Raw genomic sequence first — 9025 nt, 5'->3', positions numbered from 1 at the left:
CATTTACATTCAGGGTAACTATTGAAAGATAGGAATTTAGTGCCATTGTATTGCCTGTAAGGTGACTGTTACCGTATATTGTCTGTGTTCCTTTCTGGTCTATGTTGCTTTTAGGGTCTCTCTTTGCTTAGAGGACCCCTTTCAAGATTTCCTGTAGGGCTGGTTTTGTGTTTGCAAATTCCTTTAGTTTTTGTTTGTCAATTCCTTCTTTTTAGTCACCGATTCCTACATTCTTGAGCCTGTACTAGCTGTTCAGCTTTTATAATTTTCACAGCCAGTAGCAGCCCGAATACATCCAGTGGGTATAACAATATTTAGGTCCTCTCGGTTCTTTTCCTGACAGTCAAGATTTCCTTTTTTTACTGTTAGTATTAGCTTCTTTGCTCTTTCTTTTCTTAATTCTTTAAAAACAAACAAGCAACTATACTTCTAGAATCCTGGCATTGCTAGAAAGCTGAACTCTAAGTAACAAGAGGTGCTATGTATCTACTAAATTTGTAGAGGGTGAGAACAGAGTACTTGCTCGATGGAGGCTTGTTGATTTTAATTCACTGTAAATCTGCACTCTTGTGATTAAATGAATAAGTATAGAGTGTTCTTATTTTGTTATATTAATATTACTATTATTATTACTATTGTTATGATCATTAATGTGGAAGACAGTCAAATTCTTATTTTTAGAATGGCTAATGTGCAGAAGAATAAGGAAAACCATAAATTAGTGAATATGGTAATTATTTTTTTATAATAAGATAAATTTAAACACATAAGCACTTATTGACCTAACATTTGGGAAGTTTTCTCTTTGGTTATACCAAATCAGGGCTAGAAGAGGTTCTGCTTCCAGATTTTGTATCAAAACAATAGCAATCCTAGAAGAGGAATTGACTGCTTTCTTCAAGAACTCTTGACCACTCTTCTCCCAACTTCTCTACATGCTCCCATGTATTTACCTTGATCCCAACACTGATTGCACAGTGTTATTGGCTATAGATTTCTTTGTCTCTTTCTACTAGATTGTAAGCTCCTTGAAGGCAAAGACTTAATCCTCAGCTGTGTACATTTTAGATGTACAAAAAAATACTGCTTGAATAAATTAAGTAGAATTATTCTTTAACTACATCTTAATTATTTATTCCTTTATCAGCAGAAAGATTAGGTTTCTTTAAATAGTAATTATTACAGGCATATCTTTTTTTTAATGCAACAACTGTGTTCTTAACATTCAAAATAATACATGTAAGTAGTGTCATCTTTTAAACATACTAGGAAACCTTAACGGACATGAAGGAAACTGCTTTGAACAACAAAATATGACCCCATAAAATTGATTTTCAAATTCTCACAGACCAAGTTGCTTAAAGTGGGATGTAATTCACTCATTATAGCTTGCCATTATCGAATTTGTCTGTTTATGTAGTTCTGTTTCTGGCTCCTTAACTTAAATGTAAATTTCATCTTGTGTCTATCTTGCTCACCATTTTATGTCCAATACCTGGCACAGTACAGTACCTGGCATGCCGTAGATTCTCAACTGTATCTCATCAATTCTAAGATGCATATTTTTTCACATTACAACTCTGAGAAATCAGAATGTGTCTTATACTGATGGTATCTTGGTATTCTACCATTGCTTAATTGATGGTGGTGTTCTGTCTCGGCAGTAAATAAATTAATGGTGCGTGTTATGATCAATGGCATCTTAGACTCTATGAAATAAGATATATTATTTAAATGGAAAAATGATGACATTATGTAACTATAAAAACAACAGTGAAGGGTGCCTGGGTTCAGGTCATGATCTCAGGGTTGAGATCGAGCCCCGCGCTGGGCTCCGCACTAAGCAGGCAGCCTGCTTAAGATTCTCCCTCTCCCTCTGCCCCTCTGCCCCCAACTCACGCCCGCTTGCTCTCTCTAAAACAAAACAAATCAAAAAAGGCAACAACAACAACAGTGAGGATAAGTGAGAGGACAAAAGTAAAAGCCTAAAATGAACTACTACTGCTAGTTTAAGGTTGCCAGATAAAATACAGGTCACCTGGTTAAATGAGAATTTCAGATAAGAAAAGAATAAATTTTACGTAAGTATGTTCCATATAATATGTGGGATATATTTATACTAAAAAATTATTCATTCTTTGAGATTTGGGTGCCCTGTATTTTTAATTGCTAAATCTGCCAACCCTGTGCTGGTTAGAAATATAAAAGTAGCTTCTTTTTTACAAAGATATTACATAAAGTATTTGGTGCTCACCCTCATATAGGAAGGAGGCACAGGAACATCAATATAGGTTATATATTATGGAATAGAATCTTGTATGTAGAGAAAAAAGGACTCCACAACTGTTTCAGTATTACTTTAGCAATTTAAAAGCTTCATCAAAGTCTAAAATATCCCTGATATTTACAATCTGATCTATTTTCTTACCTCAGCATAAGCTTTGGCCCATGAACTGGCCAGCTGATGTAAATCTACTTCACCTGATTTCACAGTTTCCAGGGATGCTTCGGCATCTCTGTCATAATCTCTGAGGGATTCTTCTTCTATAAACTGGCTCAGAGCTTCTTTTAAGTCTGTAACAGGGATAAGAAATGCCAACATCAGCAAAATCCTGAAGTAAACAGGGAACATTTTACCTGAATAAGCATTCCAATGTGAAATTTTATTTTATCAAGCTTGTATACTTAATGTCTAAATACAGTAAAATCAGCTTGGGGATCATTTGACTAGTTTCACAACTATTTTTCTTTACTATTACAGGTTATTGCATTGAGAATGGTCAAAATTCTTATGTATAACCTTGATACTAATTTAAAACATTACTTTCTTAAGTCTGATTCTTCAGTTTGAAACTGAGCAGGTAAAAGCACATGAAGAAAAATCTACAGATTTTGAGGTTCTGAAGGTTACTGTACTTAAATGAAAAAGCTTCCTATACATAGAGTTACAGTCCTTGAATTTGAAAGAGAAATTGAATGATTAGCATATTAAAATGGATTTAATTGGGATGATCTATAATTCCAGTTTTAGAGACACTACTTAGAGATGATATAATGGAAAGAGCACAGGGACAGAAATCAGGATACTTGTGTTCTGGTTTTGGCTCTGTCACTATGTTTGTAGCTTTAGACAGTGGTTCTCAATTTTTAGCATGCATCAGAAATCCCTGGAGGGCTTACTGACATAGATTGCTACATGCCACCCCCAGAGTGTCTGATTCTGAAAGAATGGGGCGAGGCCCAAGAATGTGCATTTCTAACAAGGTTCCAAGTGATGCTGTAGCTTCTGATCAAGGAACAACCTATGGGAACCACTGCCTTAGGCAAAAAATTTAACTTTTCAGTGTACTAGTTTCCTTATTTGTACAATGAGATTGTGTTAAAAAGTTCCTAGATTCCCTTTAACTCTATGATCTAACATATTCTCAGCTTAAAATGTTTTTCTCATTTGTGACATAGAACAGAGAGACCTTTTAAAAAGGATTTAATACAGATGACCTTATGAATTAATTTAGGTAAGCAAAAATTATTCAAAGATTAGTATTCCTTCCTTTCCATGACATCTCAGGAATTGAGGACCAGATCATTAAAAGGGCAATGCATTTAGCAATACAATTCTATAATGTCATAATTAGTGATAGCTGAAATGTATCCACCCAACTAAATTAAGAGAGTAAACATTCTAACCCAAACCTTATAACTAATTTTTCATTATATAAATTGATTTTCATTTATTTATTTTTTAATCTTTTTAAATGTGGGGCTTGAACTCACAACCCTGAGATCAAGATCTGAGCTGAGATCAAGAGTCTTAGCCAACTGAGTCCCCCAGCACCCCTGTAAATTAATTTTTATACTAAATTGCCCAATAAACAACTACAAGGGTTATAGGAAAAAAAAACACTCAATAACAAAGGCCTGGGGAACCTTTTTATTCTAGGAAGCAGTTAAACACTTCATATTTTATGGCTGTTTCAAGCTTCTCAGGCTTAAGCTTTCTTTCTTTTTTTTTTTTTTAAAGATTTTATTTATTTATTGGAGAGAGAGAGTGAGAGAGAGCATGAGAGGGGAGAGGGTCAGAGGGAGAAGCAGACTCCCCGCCGAGCGGGGAGCCCGACATGGGACTCGATCCTGGGACTCCAGGATCATGACCTGAGCCGAAGGCAGTCGCTTAACCGACTGAGCCACCCAGGCACCCAGGCTTAAGCTTTCTAATACGAAATGTCTAAGGAAAGAGACTATCAGAAAATAATAAAGTGTAATTAATAATAAAGTGTTAAAAAAAATCAGTCCTCAGGGCGCCTCAGTGGCTCAGCTGGTTAAGTGTCTGATTCTTGATTTTGGGTGAGGTCATGATCTCATGGGTCATGATATTGAGCCCAGTGTTGGGCTCCATGCTCAGTGGGGAGTCTGCCTAAAGATTCTCTCCCTCTACCCCTCCCTCCACTTGCGCACACATGTGCGTGCTCTCTCTCAAATAAATAAATCTTAAAAAAAAAAAATCAGTCCTTGGAGTGCCTGCGTGGCTAAGTCGGTTAAGCATCCAATTCTTGGTTTTGGCTCAGGTCATGATCTCATGGTCATGAGATGCAGCCCCATGTTGGGCTCTGTGCTCAGCAGGCAGTTAGCTTGAAGATTCTCTCCCTCTGCCCCTCCCCCACCCCCACATGCTCACTCTCTCTAAAATAAACAAATAAACCCTTAAAAAAATCAGTTCTCACCTTTTTCTATAAAGCATGGTAAACTGTGCAGCAGCATCAGACGCCCATGTAAATGACTGGCATTCTCTTGAATAGGAAATTTGAGGGGCACCCTCAGTTCTAAGCACTGACTTCCTACTTTGAATTCATATACAAATTCCCTCTCTGTGTTGCAGAATCTTTCTCTGCTTTTCTTCATCTTCTTTGGCAGGATTTCTATAGAACAAACAAACAAAAGCCCAGCAGATCATAAGTCCATAAAAATCATAATGTTTCCTTATTGTTGTACCACTTTTAAGAAAATGTTCCACCACTCAGTGATTTTGTGTGACTCAAAGCTAATTATTCTAGGTTTTCCTACCTTTATCCCTGCATTTTCACCTTCATGAAGGAAATGAAGTGCTTCTTTTTTTAATGAAAAAAGTTCCTTTTAAACTTCACTTAGGAAAGAAAAAAAAAACATTGTGCCCATAAAGTATTTTGCACTCCTAGGCAGGGTTCTCAAGAATAGAGAGAGAACGTGGAGAGAAGAGCAGAGAAAATTTTTAGGAAGAGATGAATGGGTAGACAGATACAGAGTTATGAAACAACTGGTGAATACAAAGTCAAAGAAATAGATCAGGGACCAAGAAGTGATCTTGAAGATCTTCGATGTTATGAGATCTTACTGGGCACGGATGGAAGAAAGATGGTGTTGGAAAGATTTCCATGTGGGAAAAAGACATACAAAAAAAGGTAAATTGGACACTTTTCAAAAGAAGAAAATCTGGCCACAAAGAGTAAGAATCAATATCAATTGAGGATATTTATCAGCCTCCTTGCTAAACTCCATCTCTACACTTTTCACCATCAAAACAGTTTTCATAGTATTCTCTATACTGAAGTTATAGTAATCTTTCCAAAGTGCCTATCTGATCATGTTGCTCATCTGCTTAAAAACTTTTGATCACATTCCACTGCTCTCAGGATAAAATTCAAACTCCTTTACCCAGTATACAATGTTTATATTTCCAGACTTCTTTCCCCCAGCACCTTCATCCGCAACACACAAATTCACAAACCATTTTCCAGTCATACTGAGCTCTTTTCAACACCAAACCTCTTTCCACTTCCAACCGTTTTTGAATGCTTTTTCTTTGCCTACAGCACTCTTACTGCTTTTCTTTCCTTGGATAACAGCTACTCATTCTTCAGGTTTCAGCTTAGATGGGCACCGGAGAAGTCTTTTAATTTGTAAGATTATCATAAGGATTAGTCGAATAATAAATACGAAGCATCTGACAAACAAGATGATCAATAGATGAAGGCTAGTAATAATAATAAAAGTTCTCTAAGAACATAATAATAAAAAAAATCACAGGTTGCTGATTGAGTATACATGATGAAGACAAAAGCAGTAAGGGAACACTGTAAAAGGGAACTGAAGTTACGGATAAATGGGTTATGATCTAATCTTGTTTAGATTCAATATTTTCGGTCAACAAAAACCATTAGCTCCGATCTCAAACGGCTCAACATTTAAACTTATTATGTTTCAACAAACTGAAACTTTAGTTCCCTTCTTTAGTTCCCTTTAGTCCCACTTTAATTTTTTTTTAGCAGGGGTGAAATTAAGGAAGGTTTCCCAGGCAAAATTGGGATGGGAGGAGGAGGGCTGGACCGAACTCCTGCCAACAGAGCGCAGGTTCTGAGTGCAGGAAAGGGAGGGCAGACTGCCGGCGCGAGAAGCTCCAGCCGAGTGAGAACACCCGCTCCATTAGGCGGTTTCAGTCTCAAAGAGATTCCTCGCTCGTGGTTCTGGGCTCACCTTCCCTAGTTCCGAAGTCCTGAGCTGACCGCACACTCCGAGCAGTCAATGAGCTGGGGTACAGGGAACATCAGCTGACTTACCCACTTGTTTTTACAGCTAACAGATTCGCTTCAGCAGATTCGCCCATACTTTTTCCTCTTTCCCGGCACTCTATAGAAAATTCCTCAGTCTAAGTGCCCCGTTTTTCCATCCTGCCTCAATTTGGTCATTTAAAAATGTAATAAGGTGTATTTATACTGTTACTGTGAATTTCAGAGAAGGCACAAAAAAAAAAAAAAAAGGAATCCACTGTCGTGGCGAAAGTGCAAAGGCAAAGCACAAACTCAGCTTTGGTAGACCGGATGCGGAAGGGCAATGCCTTGGGAACGGCGTGAGCACTTAGGTCTTCTCAGAGCGCATGCGCAGCTGCAAGGATGGCTGGTAATCATTGGAGGGCTGGTGGTAGGGGGCGGAGAGCTCCTGTGTCTGGTTTTGGGCGGGAATTGAAACCGCCGCTGCTGCCAACAAGAACTTGAAAGCTGCGAATTTTCAGCATTGGAGGGGGCCATGGTGCGGCCTGTGAGGTGAGTAGTTCGCGACAGCGCCGGGGATGGGGAGAAGAGGCAGGAAGACGCTGTAGGCAACTTCGTCTACACCCGATTGAGGGGAAAGGGCCGAATAGGACGGAGGGTAGCGAAGGTGGGGTGGGATGGACGGTTTCTGGGAAGCTCTCCAGTCTCCACTGAGAGTCACCCAATCCGCAGACGTATCTTAGCATGCTAGCTTTTCCCTTCTCTTTGCCCCCCCTTCGCAGCAATTGCGGATTCTTTTACCGACCCCATTCAAAGAAGCCCTGGTTGTGTAAGCGTTCGAACAGCGCTTTACATTTCACCGAGCTCCTACTTACATGTTATTTCGTTTTTTCATCACTGTAGTTCTTTGATATAACAGTTTAGGTATCCCTGTTTTTATCGATTGAAACTCCTAGGCCAATTTAGGTGAGTCACACAGCTAGTGAGTGGCAGGATAACTCCACTCAAACCTAAATCATCTGGCTCCAGATCCTCTGTGCTTTCCATTATACTCTTTGAAACTGTTCCCCTACCTAACCACAGTGGAGTGCTATGGAGGCCTAGAGTCAGCCATTCATTTAGAAAGTTACCTGTATACTGTACTAATTGTGGGAGGTTACATTCAAGTCAAGGGGTAAGGTTAGGGGGCCACAAATAAATACTGCGAAGTGATGGAGAGTGAGAAGGAGGAAAATCTTATTTTAAATAGTGTAGTTAGGATGTGCCTCTCTGCAGAGATAATACATGATTAGAGATATGAATGATGAGAAGGAGCTAGCCAGTGAAAATCTGGGACAGTCCAGGTAGAGGGGGACAAGAGCCAAGGCCCTGAGCTTCACTATGTTCGAGGAGCAGAAAGAAGGCCACTAAAGCTGTAGCATTAGCAAGCAGTGGGGAGAATTGTAGGGGATTAGGTCAGAGAAATAGGCAGGGGCCAGAGTAGGTAGGACCTTGTAGGCTTTAAAAGGAGTTTGAATTTTATTCTACGTACAATGGGAAGCCAATGGAGAGTTTTAAGTAGGGCAAGGAAATCTAATTTTGGTTTTATAAAGTTCACTGGCTTCTGGTGGAGAAAAAATGTAAGATGGGGTGACCAGAATGGGAACAGGGAAACTGCTATATCATTGGATAGTGGTTTGGAGTAGGGTGTTACCAGTGGACATGGAATGGGACAGATGAATTTGGGATATATTTTGGAGATAACTGCTGACAGAATTTGCGGATGAAGTGGATGTAGAGGTAGGGGGAGAAAAGAATCAAGGATGATTTCACAGTATTTCTGGCCTGAGCTGCTTGAATGGATGATCTCTGTACTAACCAAGGTGGGGAAGACTAGGAAAGGGAACAGGTTCAGGAGGTGTGGGGGATCAGGAGTTCCATTTTGAGCACATGAAGTCTGAAATGGATTTTAAACACCCAAGTAGCAAAGACATAATCCCCTTGTCTGGAATAGCAGTTGTCAAAGTACCAGCTACAGACCCCTATGGTTCCCTGAAACCTTCTCAGGTCAAAACTATTTTCATAGTCATCCTGAGACATTGCTCGCTTTATTCATTGTTCTGTCATCTGCACTGCAATGGTGGCATAACTGCTGGAAGCTCAGCACAAGTCAAGGCAGTGGCACTGAACTGCACGAGTATCTTTGTATTCTTTACTGCTGCACACTCAGAGTACAAAAAAAAAAAAGAGAAAATGCCAGTTTCACTTAAGAATGTGTTTGATGAGGGCGCCTGGGTGGCTCAGTTGGTTAAGCGACTGCCTTCGGCTCAGGTCATGATCCTGGAGTCCCGGGATCGAGCCCTGAGTCGAGCCCCGAGTCAAGCTCCCTGCTCAGCAGGGAGTCTACTTCTCCCTCTGCCCCTCCTCCTCCTGCTGCTCATGCTCTCTCTCAAGTAAATAAATAAAATCTTAAAAAAAAAAAAAATTCTAGGGGGGCCTGGGTGGCTCAGTCATTGGGCGTCTGC

At 39.7% G+C, this 9025-nt stretch overlaps 1 long non-coding RNA gene across 1 annotated transcript; it reads right to left on the bottom strand.

The window, feature by feature from the left end:
• Positions 1-1650: 1650 nt before the first annotated feature.
• On the bottom strand, positions 1651-6654 carry LOC145719884 (uncharacterized). The gene is made up of 3 exons (XR_014142663.1): positions 6508-6654; positions 4722-4916; positions 1651-2574 (listed from the first exon to the last, which is right to left on the bottom strand). It is a non-coding gene; the product is annotated as an uncharacterized LOC145719884 (long non-coding RNA).
• Positions 6655-9025: the final 2371 nt, after the last annotated feature.

The sequence above is a fragment of the Leptonychotes weddellii genome, unplaced genomic scaffold (genome assembly GCF_054177405.1).
Source record: "Leptonychotes weddellii isolate Sample4059 unplaced genomic scaffold, ASM5417740v2 HiC_scaffold_8000, whole genome shotgun sequence".
Classification (NCBI taxonomy): Eukaryota; Metazoa; Chordata; class Mammalia; order Carnivora; family Phocidae; genus Leptonychotes; species Leptonychotes weddellii.
The sequence above is the reverse complement of the archived record's forward strand: the minus strand, read 5'-3'. Positions and strand labels throughout refer to the sequence as shown.